The following is a 15,053-nucleotide window of genomic DNA, read 5'->3' on the forward strand; positions in this document are numbered from 1 at the left end:
AGACTGTCAGACAGGAAGAAGTCTGTCTTTCTCTTCTATTCATGCTTTCTGGATAAGGCACATCCATAGTGGGGAGGGCAATCTGCATTACTCAGTCTGTCAATTCAAATGTTAATCTCATATAAAAACACCCTCACAGACACAACCAGAATATTGTTTTATCCAGGTGTCATTTCCCATTGTCAAGTTGACACACAAAATTAAGCATTGCAAACAAATACTAGTAAAATATTATACTGTGCATGTATGATGCTACCATAATTGACTAAAATTATAAAACACAGAATGTTTTATATTGCAATGTAATATCAATAAATCAATTTGATTGAGGATTTTGGGTATGGACTTTCATTTTAGTATTGTTTGACTTTGTTTTTTAATAGAGTGCCCAGTTGTTCAACTACATTAATTGCCAAGTCCTTTCTAAACAAGCAGTTGTGTCTATGGTTAAATTGACTGGAATGTTAACAGCCTAGTAACTTTGAAAAGGTGCAAAACTCCCCAAAACAGATCATCAATATATAGTGCTAGGCTTGAAAATCTATGAACAATCTTTCCTGCTATTAATCCTACAACTGTATCAAAGAACATTGTTGAATGTATCAGAAAAATAGAGCAATAAAGTGATACAAATATGAAATTTTATTTTTATTTTTCATCAGCTCACATCAATGACTTAGAGTGAGAATTAAGTGCATTGAAGAGAAAACATAATTTATGGAATGAAAACTAAGCTAGAAATTTCTCAGAGATAGAGTGGCAAGGAATGCATGGTATAAAAATAGCAATAAAATTTTCTAAGCTTTAATTGCAATTAATACTGCCCACTAACCTAAAGCTACATTCAAATCATTTTCTTTTAATTGACCATATTGTGCTTTCTTAATAATTTTTCAAGTCATGAGGATTCAAATTTTATGCACATGGTTGATTATACTACAATGTCTGAAATATGGTATTAAAGAGACATTTTAAAATAAAGTACAACATTGAACAAAACCAAGATAAATTATATACTTTTAAATCTAGGAATGTTGTTCTATACATGACAACCACAAGCTATTGCTTTTCCCTTGCTCTCACTTCATTTGCTTGACATATGAACATGAAGGGTTAAACCAATACCTAAAGAATGCTTTGCCTCTGTTCCTGAGATGTTCTAAAATTAAACACTTTAGGGAAAAACATTTATTTTTAGGTGTTCAAGCCATTAATAGAGAGAGAATTGCTGGGAAGATATTTAAGTTATAGATATCATTTTTAAACAAATAGAAAAATACAGAGGTCTTAACAAAATATGTAACCTAAACCAATGAAAAAATAATGGCTATTATTTATTGACAAATTACTATGTGGCAGGCATTTCAGCCTTATTATGTCTAATTATCACATTCATAACCTTTCTTCAAGATAGGTACCAGCTATTCCCCTTACACTACTACCACACACTTAGCTTTCCCCCACTAGAAATGAAGAAACTAAAACTCAGGGATGTTAAGTAAGATAGTAAGGGATAAAGCTGAAGGTCATAAAGTAGAATGAATATGAACCAATTTTACATAGTGCTAAAGCTTATTATACCACACTACCTATAAAGAAATATTCATGCCCTAGGATACAAGCACACAGATTACTTCTTTCCCAAAGCAGCACATCCGTTTTGTCTTGCTGATCTGTCTCTATAAAAACCTATCCATGTTTACTGATGAACAGTTGTAAAATATACAGGCCAAAAACCAAATAGAAATAGTCAGTAATTACATTACGGCACATGTTGTGGATGCTGTTTTGTACCACTCTATTCTTTCTTCATGGACTTAATCCCCAAAATATTGGAAAGGTTGTAGCCGCCTGCAAGAGAGACAGCTAGCCCAAACTCACAGTGCTCTCCCAGGTGCAGTCTGCATACATTGTCTAATTGCTGTGTAGTTATAAAAACTGTCTCTGAATAATACAACTGGAGGATTCCAGTATGGCAGAATAGGGAACAATATACTGTGCTAGGGTAGGTATCAATATTAAAAACAATAATAAAATAGTGTAAGAAGTGCACTCTCAGGGAGAATTAGAGAGAAAACTACAATGGAAATTCTACAGAAGGAAGAGGAACACCGTGGGCCTGTGTGGAAGGTGTGAATGCATCATACAAGCATGGACACAACACACTAAGCAACCAGAGCCAGAGCAGGCAGCACGTTGGAGAATGTGTGAGACCAAATTGCAGCAGCCTGTAGTGATATAGTTGGAGGGAGAGCATGGCGTGAGCCTGGCCTGGAGACCTAGCACTAGCAGGTACCTGTGGACCAATTGCAAGTAAAAAGGGCACGTATCTCTCACCTCATTCTCACAACAACGCCCAGCACATGGCTGAGAGAGGGTGGGCACCATTTGGGGCTTAGGCGGCAGCTGCAGAAACCTTTGTGCGCATGCACAGCAACTGGCTGAGACAGGATGCCATCTTATCACCAGTATTGGCAGCGGTGGTGGTGAAAGGGCAACACTCAGCCCGTGGCTTTTGTGTATGCCTATGATCCAGAGACTATAGCGGAGGGAAAAATTTATGGTCTCCACTAACTCTGAGCCTGGCTGGGAGGATGGACTGGCAGCTGGGCACCCATGTAAGACTGTGAGGCACCCAAACCTCCCAACCAACCACAGGCTCTGCGACTTAAGCCACTTAGGCAGGGCACCCACGGACAGCTGGCTTGGGAAATATCTGCCTCTCTGTGGACCAGGCAGACTGGCAGGGCAGAGCAGAACCTTTCTACCAAGCAACTGTGGGAGCCTTGTGTGCTGAGACTGGGGTGACTCAATGGCTGCACAAGAGTGTTCAGGGTGTAGCTGGGTCTCTGGGCAATCATTTTATGTGATTCCACGTGCTCAGAGCTCCCTGGTTGCCTGGGGTGAGTCATTGCAGCAGGATTTATGCCTGGAGTGAGGACAGCACAGACCATTTGTTTGGGTCACAAGGTAGCATGGATGAACATTGCACCCACTGGGTGCTAACACCTGAGAATTGATCATCTTGGAGGAGAGGAGGTGTGAGTGTAATCACAGCAACAGATGTGACAATACACCCCTTTTCTTTTTTTTAAGATTTATTTTATTTATTTGAAAGAGTTACAGAGAGAGGAATAGACAGAAAGAGAGGTCTTCCATCACTGGTTCATTCCCCAGATGGCTGCAGTGGCCAGAACTGCGCTGATCCGAAGCCAGGAACCAGGAGCTTCTCCTGAGTTTCCCACATGGGTGCAAGGGCCCAAGGACTTGGGCCATCTCCTACTGCTTTCCCAGGACATAGCAAAGAGCTGGATCAAAAGAGAAGCAGCCGGTACTAGAACTGGCACCCATGTGGGATGCCGGCACTTCATGCCAGGGCATTAACCCATTTGCACCACAGTGCTGGCCCCAATACACCCCCTTTCTTAACAAGAGGAGATCTACCATGCCCAACTTGGGTTTTACCCTGGATACTCAACCAACCCTGGAGCATTGACAAGAGCTCCCTGGCTGTAGCCAACACACAACTCTTGGTTTTCACTGAAATGCAGACATTCCACTCAGTCATAGAGGCGTAGTTCAAAGATAAAATCCACCAGAGGAAAAATCAATAAGTATTTTCACAAATGCCTAAAAATAAATGTAGAAATTCAAGAATTTCTTAAATTAAAGGGAATTTACAACAGATACCATGGAAATAAAAAGAATCATCAGGAATTATGACAAAGAGCCGTATGCCAACAAATTGGGAAACAGAAGAAATGGATAGATTCCTAGACACATACAGTCTACCTAAATTAAGTCGTGAAGACACAGAAAACCTAAACACATCTCTAACCAACACAGAGATTGAATCAGTAAAAAAGACGCTCCCCCACAAAGAAAAGCCCAGGACTAGATGGCTTAATGCTGAATTCTACCAGATATTTAAAGAACTAATTCCAATTCATCTAAAGTAACACATCAGAAAGGTCATTCACCCAGACCAAGTAGGATTTATCCCTTGTACACAGGGATGGTTCAACATTCACAAGTCCATAATGTGATACATCGCATTAACAAACTGGAGAACAAAAACCATATGATTCTCTCAATAGATGCAGAGAAAGTATTTGATAAAATATAACATCTTTTTTTTTTATATCAGAATTGTTATTTATTTATTTATTTATTTTTTTTTTCTTTTTTTTTTTTAACTTTTATTTAATGAATATAAATTTCCAGTGTACAGCTTATGGATTACATATATACATCTTTTCATGATGAAAATCTTAAGCAAATTGGGTATAGAAGGAATATTCCTTAACACAATCAAGGCAAATTATGACAAACCAACGGCCAGCATCTTATAGAATGGGAGAAAAGTTTAAACTAAAAAAAGAAGAGAAAAGACCCAAATCAATAAAATCAGAGATGAAAAAGCAAACATAACAACAGACACCACAGAAATAAAAAGAATCATCAGAAATTACTACAAGGACTTGTATGCCAGCAAACAGGGAAATCTATCAGAAATGGACAGATTCTTGGACACATACAACCTACCTAAATTGAGCCAGGAAGACATAGAAAACCTAAACAGACCCATAACTGACACAGAAATTGAAACAGTAATAAAGGCCCTCCCAACAAAGAAAAGCCCAGGACCAGATGGATTCACTGCTGAGTTCTACCAGACATTTAGAGAAGAACTAATTCCAATTCTTCTCAAACTATTCAGAACAATCGAAAAAGAGAGTATCCTCCCAACTTCTTTCTATGAAGCCAGCATCACCTTAATTCCTAAGCCAGAAAAAGATGCAGCATTGAAAGAGAATTACAGACCATTATCCCTGATGAACATAGATGCAAAAATCCTCAATAAAATTCTGGCCAATAGAATGCAACAACACATCAGAAAGATCATCCACCCAGACCAAGTAGGATTTATCCCTGGTATGCAGGGATGGTTCAACATTCATAAAACAATCAACGTGATTCCCCTCCTTAACAGACTGCAGAAGAAAAACCATATGATTCTCTCAATAGACGCAGAGAAAGCATTTGATAAAATACAACACCCTTTCATGATGAAAACTCTAAGCAAACTGGGTACGGAAGGAACATTCCTCAATACAATCAAAGCAATATATGAAAAACCCACGGCCAACATCCTATTGAATGGGGAAAAGTTGGAAGCATTTCTACTGAGATCTGGTACCAGACAGGGATGCCCACTCTCACCACTGCTATTCAATATAGTTCTGGAAGTTTTAGCCAGAGCCATCAGGCAAGAAAAAGAAATTAAAGGGATACAAATTGGGAAGGAAGAAGTCAAATGATCCCTTTTTGCAGATGATATGATTCTTTATTTAGCGGATCCAAAGAACTCTACTAAGAGACTATTGGAACTCATAGAAGAGTTTGGCAAAGTAGCAGGATATAAAATCAATGCACAACAATCGACATATTAAGGACAGAGATCCTACATGGGCAGTAGGTGCTCAGTGACTCCCGTTGTTTATTTACCAATTGACACTCTTATTTATGATATCAGTAATCACCTGAGGGTCTTGTCATGAGCTACCAATACTATGGAAGCCTCTTGAGTTCACAAACTCCAATCTTATTTATGTGGAAACAGAAGAGGCCACAAATAGCTACAGAAGTCTTTTTTAAAAACTTTTATTTAATGAATATAAATTTCCAAAGCACAGCTTATGGATTACAGTGGCTTTCTCCTTTCCCCCATAACTTCCCTGCTACCCACAACCCTCCCATCTCCTGCTCCCTCTCCCCTTCCATTCACATCAAGATTCATTTTCAATTCTCTTTATATACAGAAGATCAGTTTAGTATATATTAGGTAAAGATTTCACCAGTTTGCACCCACACAGAAACACAAAGTGTAAAGTACTGTTTGAGTACTAGTTATAGCATTAATTCACATTGTATAACACATTAAGTTCAGAGATCCTACATGTGGAGTTAGTGCGAAGTGACTCCTGTTGTTGACTTAACAAAATTACACTCTTGTTTATGGCATCAGTAATCACCCTAGGCTCTTGTCATGAGTAGCCAAGGCTATGGAGACCTTTTGAGTTCGCTGACTTCGATCTTATTTATACAAGGTCATATTCAAAGTGGAAGTTCTTTCCTCCCTTCAGAGAAAGGTACCTCCTTCTTTGACGGCCCGTTCTTTCCACTGGGATCTCGAAGTGTTTTTTTTTTTTTTTGTTTTTGTTTTCTTTTTTTTTTTAACTCAGAGTACATATAGATATCTTCCCTTTTGCAGGGATAAATCTTTTTGGTATTCACTTCATATGAGTGATAAGGGGCATAAAGGAGGAGCCATTATGGACAGTAAGGTATGGTTTAAGTCTTTTAATGTCACCATTATTTGGATTTCTGTCTGTCTTTATTTGGATGACCACATCAAGGAGGAAGCCCTAGGGCTACATCAAGTTCCTGAGAGATCTGATTCTCTTTCTTTAGTTTCTATACCTAAATGTAGCAGAACCATTACATTTGGTGAGGTTGATTAGACAAAACCAGACTGAGCATGTAGCTTAAATTGGCAACCATAAATGAATGATATCCAAAAATTTAGATGTTATGGAGATGATTAAGAGGAAGACACATTCTTGTATGAAATTAAATAAAATTACATGGTATCACTTAATCAAATCAAGTGAACACAATTTTTGTGTACGCATGGATGTGCCCTCATGTGTGTGTATGTATGTGTGCATTGTGTGACAAGAGGAAGGCATGTTCAGCATAAATGACAATTTACATTTTGAAAATAGTTTCATATCATGTATTTGTTGAAAGTTCTGATGAGTGTTCAAATGATTCTACATGAACAAAGATAGCTGTCACTGTATTGAATTTGAAACTTGAGTTCTTGTGCGGGCCTGCCGCACAAGTTGAACAGAACCTGAAGGAGGGAGTGGGAATGAAAAGAGGGACAAGGGTGCAAAGAATGGAGCCAAGACAACAAGGCTCATCAAGGCTCATTTATTCCAGTGTCTCAGTGATATTTACACATAACCAGCTACAGCTCAAAGAAGCAGCATATGCAAGCAGTTTATCCGGCCTCCAGTAACACAGATAATTTTAAAAGAGTGTTCTTGATCATCATCCTCCTTCAGGATGAGAGTACGTGACTTTCTTATCTCAGGAATTCCACAAGCCAAGATTGTCCTTGACTTGTCCAAAGGCTGCCTACAAGTTCTCATATGATCAAATCTTCTCAAATAAACTTTATAGTGATAATAAACGTGAACAAGCTAATACAGATGTGCCAAGAATTATTTGATGACTTGACTGTTAACTCTTTAAGAATCCTTTTGATTGTCTGACCCAAGAGCCAGATGTCCAGCTTCCCCATCCTTATTATCATTAAGTAAACTGAAAGTAGAGCTATGTAAAAAATTAAGAGTGGGAATGGGAGCAGGAGGAGGAAGAAGAGTTGGAGTGTATGGCAGGAGAGAGGGTAGGGTAGGAAGTATAACTATGTTCCTAAATCTGTATATATGAAATACATGAAAATTGTATAAATTAAATAAAATTAAAATATAAAAATAAAAGCTCATTTTATGTGGATTAATGAGGCCAAGGTTAATGGAAGAATTTATTTTATCTTATCAAAAAACATTAAGAATGAAAAAGGGCAGGTGTTCTACCTTTTACACATCCAGTGTTTGAAGTTATAAATAGCAAGAATGAAGTTGACTATGGACAAGAGCATCAGATATATACAGTTATCTACACCAGTTTTCCCTGAAAAATAAGTTCCTAGAGGCACAAATAGTATTAAGTTTTCATGATTGAAACATAGCTGTCTTTGTGAAATAGAAAACTGTTTTTTCTTTATAAATTCATTTTAAATTCAAAGGCAGGAAGTTTATAAGAAAGGAGGATGGGGAGAACAGAGTTGCTTTTTATACTGTGAATGAAGAAAGGCTAACTCAAGCCTCTTTGAACATAAAGCATGCATTTACACTTTGAATTGATTAACCTAACTACCTAACCACTGCTTTTATTTGCTATCTTTTACTTTGTTTTTAAATGGCACATAACAATTCTACATATTTATGAAGTACATTGTGTTATTTTGATATATGTGTACATTATGTAATAATCAAATTGAGATATTTAGTGTATCAGTTACCTCATATATTTATAATTTCTTTGTGATGTCAACTTTAAAAATGTCCTCTCCTCTAGCTATGTTGAAATATTTATTACAATGTTGTTAACCATAGTCAACCTACTATGCAGTAGAGCATTGGAACTTATTCCTCCATTGTAACTGTAATGTTTTACATGTTGACCAATCTCTCCCCAGCCTCTGGTAACCTCTATTCTCCTCTCTACATCTATGAGATGAACTTCACCAAATTTCACATGAGTGGGAAAGTGCTTTATTTATTTATTTATTTTTTTGACAGGCAGAGTGGACAGTGAGAGAGAGAGAGACAGAGAGAAAGGTCTTCCTTTGCCATTGGTTCACCCTCCAATGGCCGCTGCGGCCAGTGCACTGCAGCTGGCGCAGCGCGCTGATCCTAAGGCAGGAGCCAAGTGCTTCTCCTGGTCTCCCATGCGGGTGCAGGGCCCATCCTCCACTGCACTCCCGGGCCACAGCAGAGAGCTGGACTGGAAGAGGGGCAACCGGGACAGAATCTGGTGCCTTGACAGGGACTAGAACCCGGTGTGCCAGCGCCACAAGGTGGAGGATTAGCCTATTGAGCCACGGCGCCGGCCAGGAAAGTACTTTATTGAAAGAGATTTAATTCCTTCTCATGTGTCTCAATACAAAGTACACTTGTATGTGGTTTTCTATAAATTTGCATTTGTGTTTTAGCAAAAATAGGCTATTATGTTATTTAAGCAAATATTATAAATAAAGTAGTAAAAACACTTTATATTTCTTTAACTCTTTATGGTTTATGAGGCACTTTGACACATATTTGTATTAAAACTGCATATAAGACCTATAAATTAGTTTTGTTGAATCCAGAACTCTGAGGAATTATGTGACTTATCCAAGAACAAGAAACAAATGAAACATCAGTAGGACTGATCCCTGTCTCTAAATTGCATCTTGTTTCTCCATTATAGCATGCTGTTCAAAAGTTTAAATTCAAAGTGAGGAAAAGCATATGTTTACCTAAAAATATAATGCACCACAGGAGATGGCCCAAGTACTTGGGTTACTTCCAACCATGTAGGAGACCCAGACAATGATATGGGTTCTTGGATGTGTCTTGGTCCAGACCTGCTTTTGCAGTCATATAGAGTATGAAGCAGCAGATCGAAGATTTCTCTCTCTCTTTCTGAATCTTTCTCTGTCTCTTTCTCTCTTGTCACTCTGCCTTTCAAATAAATAAATAAAATTTTTTAAAAGGAATGTAGAGATTGTTTTTTTTAAATTTTGAGGTATACAAATTTCATGTATTTCATATATAAAGATTTAGGAACATAGTGATACTTCCACCCTATCTTCCCTTCTGCCCACACGCCCACTTTTTTTCCTTCTCCCTCTCCTATTCCCACTCTTAATTTTTACAAAGATCTATTTTGAGTTTACTTTATACCCATAAGATTAATCCTACACTAAGTAAATAGTTCAACAAATAGTAAGAAAAAAAAAAAAACCCACCGTTCCTCAACAGTCCTCGTCTTGACTGCTGAGGAACAATGTTCCTAGTTTATTTCACTAAGTATAATGTTTTCTAGCTGCAACCATATTGTTTCAAAAGAAAGGATTTCATTCTTTTTTTTACAGGTGAATAGTGTTTATAAAGAATGTATGGATTCTATGAACTGTCTAAGAGTTCAACTGAGATCATAAAATATCTTCCTATGGAAAAGTCTTCTCATTTTCATTGCCACAGTAAAAGTATAAGAATGAATTTTTCAATTTCTGAGTAGTAATTGTTCTTTTAGATATCTGGTAGTAAAGAGGGCTATATATGATATAATATAAGATCAATCTGTTATAAAATCAAATAAATAAAAATACATTTTTTTCGGTGCAGAAGAAAAAGCTCTAGGTAAAGAATAATTTTTATAAATAAACATAACCATACCTTGGCAATTTTGCATGTTTTTTTTTTTTTGACAGGCAGAGTGGACAGTGAGAGAGAGAGAGACAGAGAGAAAGGTCTTCCTTTTGCCGTTGGTTCACCCTCCAATGGCCGCCGCGGTAGCGCGCTGCGGCCGGCACACCACGCTGATCCGATGGCAGGAGCCAGCTGCTTATCCTGGTCTCCCATGGGGTGCAGGGCCCAAGCACTTGGGCCATCCTCCACTGCACTCCCTGGCCACAGCAGAGAGCTGGCCTGGAAGAGGGACAACCGGGACAGGATCGGTGCCCCGACCGGGACTAGAACCCGGTGTGCCGGCACCGCAAGGCAGAGGATTAGCCAAGTGAGCCGCGGCGCCGGCCAATTTTGCATGTTTTAAAGAAATATTAATTTAGTTATTTGAAAGGCAGAGTGACAGAGAGAGAGGGAGAGATAGAAAGAGGAGGAGATCTTCCATATACTGGTTCACTCCCCAAAATGACTGTAACAGCTGAGGCTGGGCCAGGCCAAAGCCAGGATCCAGAAATTTCATCCTGGTCTCCCATCTCATGTGGGTGGAAGGGGCCTAAGGACCTGGACCATCTTCCACTGCATTCCCAGGCGTATTAGCAAGAAGCTTGATTGAAAGTAGATTAGCTGGGACTTTAACTAGCGCTACAAATGGGCTGCTGGCATCACATTTTGTAGCTTAACCTACTGTGCCACAAAACAGGGCCAATTTTGTGCTTTAAAAACAAGTTCAGGGGCTGGTGCTGTGGCATAGTGGGTAAAGCTGCCACCTGCAGTGCCAGCATCCTATATGGGCACCAGTTCAGGACTCGGCTGCTCCACTTCTGGCCCAAGTCTCTGCTATGGTCTGGGAAAGCAGTGGAAGATGGCCCAAGTCCTTGGGCCCCTGCACACATGTGGGAGACCCAGAGGAAGCTCTTGACTCCTGGGTTTGGATCTGGCGTTGTGGCCAGAGTGAACCAGTGGAAGACCTCTCTCTTTCTCTGCCTCTCCTTCTCTCTCTGTATAACTCTGACTTTCAAATAAATAATCTTTTTTAAAAAAAAATTTCATTTTTTTTAGTTTTAAAACTTAATTTTTTAGGCCAGCGCCGTGGCTTAACAGGCTAATCCTCTGCCTTGCAGCGCCGGCATACCGAGTTCTAGTCCCAGTTGGGGCGCCGGATTCTATCCCGGTTGCCCCTCTTCCAGGCCAGCTCTCTGCTATGGCCCGGGAAGGCAGTGGAGGATGGCCCAGGTGCTTGGGCCCTGCACCCGCATGGGAGACCAGGAGAAGCACCTGGCTCCTGGCTTCGGATCAGCGTGATGAGCCGGCTGCAGCAGCCATTGGAGGGTGAACCAACAGCAAAAAGGAAGACCTTTCTCTCTGTCTCTCTCTCCTATCCACTCTGTCTGTCAAAAAAAAAAAAAAAAACACTTAATTTGTTAATCTTTTGCCACATTCACTTCAAGTTTAGATGTTATATATGTACATGTATATGCTACTTTTTTTAAAAAATTGATACACTCATATAAAACTGAGGGATTCATGACAGTGATCATAATATGGGGAAAGAAGGATATATTGTCATGTACATTGTATGATTCAATAAAGCAATATTTTGGAGTCATATATTTTTAGAATGAGTTTGGCATATTTTGTAGTAGAAATTTTATTTTGTTGCATAAATTAATTTTTTTAAAAAGTTTGAAAGGCAGAGAGACAGACAGAAAGATCTCCCATCTACTAATTCATTTCCAAAATGCCTCCAACAGCCAGAACTGGGCTATGTCAAAGCAAGGCACCAAAAATTCAATCCTGGTCTTCTACATGGATGGATCCTACAATGGCCCAGTGCTGGAGGCAGCCCCCATTGTAGGGGATGAAATTGAAGAGGTGGCAGCTGTGAATCCACAACTTATTTTTAAGGAGCAAATTGGCATTTTCGAAGGGATAAAAGACAGCCAAGCTCAGTGGGTGGCAAAAAAATCTAGGCTTCCTTGGGGCTTTGAAACACCAGGCTGCAGATCAAATTAAGAAGCTACACAATCTCTTCCTGGAGAGTTGATGCTACTCAGGTGGAAGTGAATCCTTTTGGTGAAACTCCAGAAGGACAAGTTGTCTGTTTGATGCCAAGGTAAACTTTGATGGCAATGACAATTCAGATTTTCCACAAAAGGACATCTTTACTATGGATGGATGACAAATTAGAGAATGAGCCCATTGAAAATGAAGCTTCCAGATATAATCTAAAATACATTGGACTGGATGGGAACATTGCCTGTTTTATGTATGGTGCAGGGTTCACTGTGGCAACTTTGTGACATAATTTTCCTTAATTAAGGGAAGCCAGCCAACTTCTTGGACCTTGGTAGTGGCATAATGGTAGCTCAAGTCTATCAGGCATTCAAATTCTTCACCTCTGATCCTAAGGTTGAAGCCATCCTGTCAACAGTTTTGGTGGCATGGTTAACTGTGCCATCATTGCCAATGGGATCACCAAAGCCTGTTGAGAACTAGAGATCAAGGTACTTCTTGGTGGTCTATCTTGAATGAACAAATGTCCAAGAGGCTCAGAAAATACTCAACACAGTAGGCTCCCCATCACTTTGATCATTGACCTAAATTATGCAGCCAAGAAAGCTGCAGCCAGTGTGGCCAAGAACTGATTCCTCTGTCCTGATCCCCTGGAGATGAAGGCCTTGTTTCATCAAAGAGATGATTCATCAATGTGAAGGAAATGGTGATCTCAGATGAGGAAAAAGGGGGGGAGGAAATGAGCAAAAATCACTGTATAAATCCATATTTGCTTCAATTCAGAGTTTTTATAAGAATTCTGTCCTGTGTGCTCATACTTTTTTTTAAATCACAGTTAAGTCTGCTTAGTAGGCAGTATTTTGCCAACTTTGAGAAGCAGTCTATGTGGCCAAATTATGTGCATGTATTCAAAATATGAAAATCAGGCCCTGATTCATTGACAAGAATTTTGGTAGACATTTAATTCTACATAATAATTTTTAAAAATACAGTCCACAAAAAACTCAGACATGATTACATTTAACATATTAGCTACCAAAAGAGTACAGCTGCAACATTTAAGCAAATCACTATTCTACTATGCAACACTTTCTACAAGTTTCTGGTTCTAACACATGTCTGAGATATCATAAATTTTTCAAAATATATTTTACAATGGCAGGTCCACATTGGCAAACTATGCAAGTGTTTTTCCATTTGTCTTAATATTGAACATTCTGTTTAGTTCACACTAAGAGTAAAGCCAGAAGCTTTATTTGTGATTTTAGGGTAGAAGATTTCATTTTAATGTTATAATTCAAGGATTCTGATTCTTATAATTTTGGGATGAGACAACACTGAAGATAATTGTGTTGAGTATCAGAGTCTTCTCTCCTCTTCTGTATCTCCCATCCCTGCCTAAAATCTACCAGCTGTAGTAGAAACAGGAGAAAATGCGATTGAGTAGAATGTGCTTTTTCCCATAATGCCCATTTTTATACTGTGAAAGAATTTGAAATAGATATCTGTCTAAATTTTGGCAAGCTTTTATCTGTATTAAAATTTAGATAAAATCTTATATTTTGTAAGCCTTAAAAGTAAGTTTATTTCGACACAAAACTTTTTTTAAAAATGCATTTTTTCATAATATTCATTTCCCATGAACTTTTTGATGATCCCTCTTAGGTGGTGAATAAAGGTTCCTCTTCAATTGCAAATCATGCCCTTTCTCAATATAGCATATGTCACAGAAAGTTAAACCTCCCATATGACCATTTAATTATATACTTATGAGCTCATACATGTTCTTATAGACAAACAGATGAATATGTTCCTTTGAAAAAAATCCCTTCCCAATAATAGCTTTATACTGGCTGTTATTTGAAATTAAAATGCATCCAGCAGTATGGTTTGCAAATTTATCAGCTTTTTTGCTTTCTTTTATAGATTCTGATTGCAAAGACAAACTTACCTAGAAAGATGTTTTAAAAAGCAACAGTTAGAGAGAAATCTTAGTGAGTTATGGCAGCATCTTGTAAATGTTAGTTTATTGTCATTGCTTTAACTATAGAACAGTAACACTACAATAACTAATTAACAGAAGGGGATGGGCAATTGCTGCAGTGGTTAAGATACAGCTTGGGGGCTGGCGCCGTGGCTCACTTGGCTAATCCTCTGCCTGCGGCGCCGGCACACCGGGTTCTAGTCCCAGTCGGGGCGCCAGATTCTGTCCCGGCTGCCCCTCTTCCAGTCCAGTTCTCTGTTGTGGCCCGGGAGTGCAGTGGAGGATGGCCCAAGTCCTTGGGCCCTGCACCCGCATGGGAGTCCAGGAGGAAGTACCTGCTCCTGGCTTCAGATCAGCCCAGCACGCCAGCCATAGCGGCCATCTGGGGGGTGAACCAATGGAAAAGAAGACCTTTCTCTCTGTCTCTCTCTCTCACTGTCTAACTCTGCCTGTCAATAAATAAATAAATAAATAAATAATAGAAAAATAAAAAAAAAAGCTACAGCTTGGGATGTCCTTATGCCATATGAAAGTGCCTGGGTTCAAGTCTCTGTTCTTCTTCTGATTCCAGCTTCCAGTTAATACATATCCCGAAAGCACCAAAGGATGGCTTACCACATGGGAGACCTGAATTGAGTTCCTGGCTGCTTATTTTGGTCTGACTCAGCTCCAGCTATTGTGGACATTTGGGGAGTGAACTAGCAAATGAGATCTATCTTTCTCCATCTTTGTGTATGTGTGTGTGTGTGTGTCTGTCTGTCTCCCTGTGTCTGTCTCTCTACTTTACAAATAATTTTTAAATTAAAAATACAGCAATCGATAACAAAAATAACATAACCCTAAGCAAAGCAAAAGGAGGGAATTTATAAACATAGAAGCTACCATTAAATCAGTTAGAAAACTGTAGGCTCAATAAATAATTCCAGGAACTAATTCTTTGAAAAGAAAAATTTCTGATAATTTTAATCAAG

General features: G+C 38.9%; 1 pseudogene; it reads left to right on the forward strand.

Annotated features, from left to right (window-relative positions):
* Window positions 1-11,849: 11,849 nt before the first annotated feature.
* On the forward strand, window positions 11,850-12,730 carry LOC133752563 (succinate--CoA ligase [GDP-forming] subunit beta, mitochondrial-like; annotated as a pseudogene).
* The last annotated feature ends 2,323 nt before the right edge of the window (window positions 12,731-15,053 follow it).

The sequence above is a fragment of the Lepus europaeus genome, chromosome X (genome assembly GCF_033115175.1).
Source record: "Lepus europaeus isolate LE1 chromosome X, mLepTim1.pri, whole genome shotgun sequence".
NCBI classification, from domain to species: domain Eukaryota; kingdom Metazoa; phylum Chordata; class Mammalia; order Lagomorpha; family Leporidae; genus Lepus; species Lepus europaeus.